This window comes from Sinocyclocheilus rhinocerous, unplaced genomic scaffold, assembly GCF_001515625.1.
Source record: "Sinocyclocheilus rhinocerous isolate Xijiao unplaced genomic scaffold, SAMN03320098_v1.1 scaffold1152, whole genome shotgun sequence".
Taxonomy (NCBI): domain Eukaryota; kingdom Metazoa; phylum Chordata; class Actinopteri; order Cypriniformes; family Cyprinidae; genus Sinocyclocheilus; species Sinocyclocheilus rhinocerous.
In genome coordinates, this window is record NW_015625590.1 from 2,324,100 (window position 1) to 2,325,164 (window position 1,065).

A 1,065-nucleotide genomic window follows, 5' to 3' on the forward strand; every position below is an offset into this window, starting at 1 on the left:
CGATTATTTGATCTAACCGCGGTTGTTTCAGACAACCGCGATTATTGTGCTTTTTATACGAGACAAGGGGGAGTCATACACCAAAAGAAACAGAAGAGCACCAGTTTGCTTTTCATGCACTGTATAGCCTATACAAGGCTCCAGACTCATTCTTCCCACTGGTCGCTCTTTTGCAACTTACTTTCTCAGCTGGTCGCACGGGCACATGATTTGGTCGCAATTTTTTTTTGCTCTACAATATGGGATTATTCAATGCATGCTGATGAACTTTTATCATAGTTTATAGTTATATGGAAATGAAAGTGATTAACATTCAACCCGTTCTTTATCATCAGTAGTATTATTTGTGATTTAAATTTTGTGAATGGGAGTTTCTTTCTCTTTTGCTGTTAAGTCGCGGGCTTAGGATGCTTTCACTTTTGAATTTGTGATCTTGTTGTCACTGTTTTGCTAACATCTACACACCATTTTTTCAAGACTAAAACAAAAGATGGATTCATTGTTATTCTTAATTAAAAAGCACAACAACAATAAATCAGTAAGAACTAATAAGATGTGGCATGGCACACACCACATGCTGTATTATATACTGACTAATAAATTACAGAACGTTTAGCAAACACCGAGGAATCAAATAAATAAATAAATAAAAGAGAGCCTCCATAGCGTAATGTGAGGTAAACAGCAAAGATAACAAGTTTTTAAAAAATGAAAACAAAAAGATAAGTAAAACTAACCTGACAGTGCTTGCATGTTTTTTCCCCCACAAGAATACCAGCATGTTCACCTTCTCTGGTTTAAGAAGCGGTCTTTTACTTGACTTTCGCTTGAAAACCATCCATCGTTTCCTCAAAATGCGCGTCATTTTTGCTGCGCTCACCTTCGTGCTCGTGCTGACGTGGCGAGTATACTCTCGAAGCGCTGTTTCGTTATGCTTTCAGTTTCGTTTGCCGTTCGATGTTTCTCATATGCAACAGAAATTGCAGCGCTGATGAGTTGACCAACGCAGTGGTCGCGCCAGTGCGACCACACACAAAATTTAGTCGCACAGGCAGAAAAAATGGT

The 1,065-nt window shown here is 38.6% G+C and overlaps 1 protein-coding gene across 3 annotated transcripts in view; it reads left to right on the forward strand.

Annotated features, from left to right (window-relative positions):
• Positions 1-1,065, forward strand: part of LOC107756948 (pre-mRNA-processing-splicing factor 8-like) — a 26,173-nt gene that overhangs the window by 17,919 nt on the left and 7,189 nt on the right. The gene's annotated exons all lie outside the window — the stretch shown is intronic.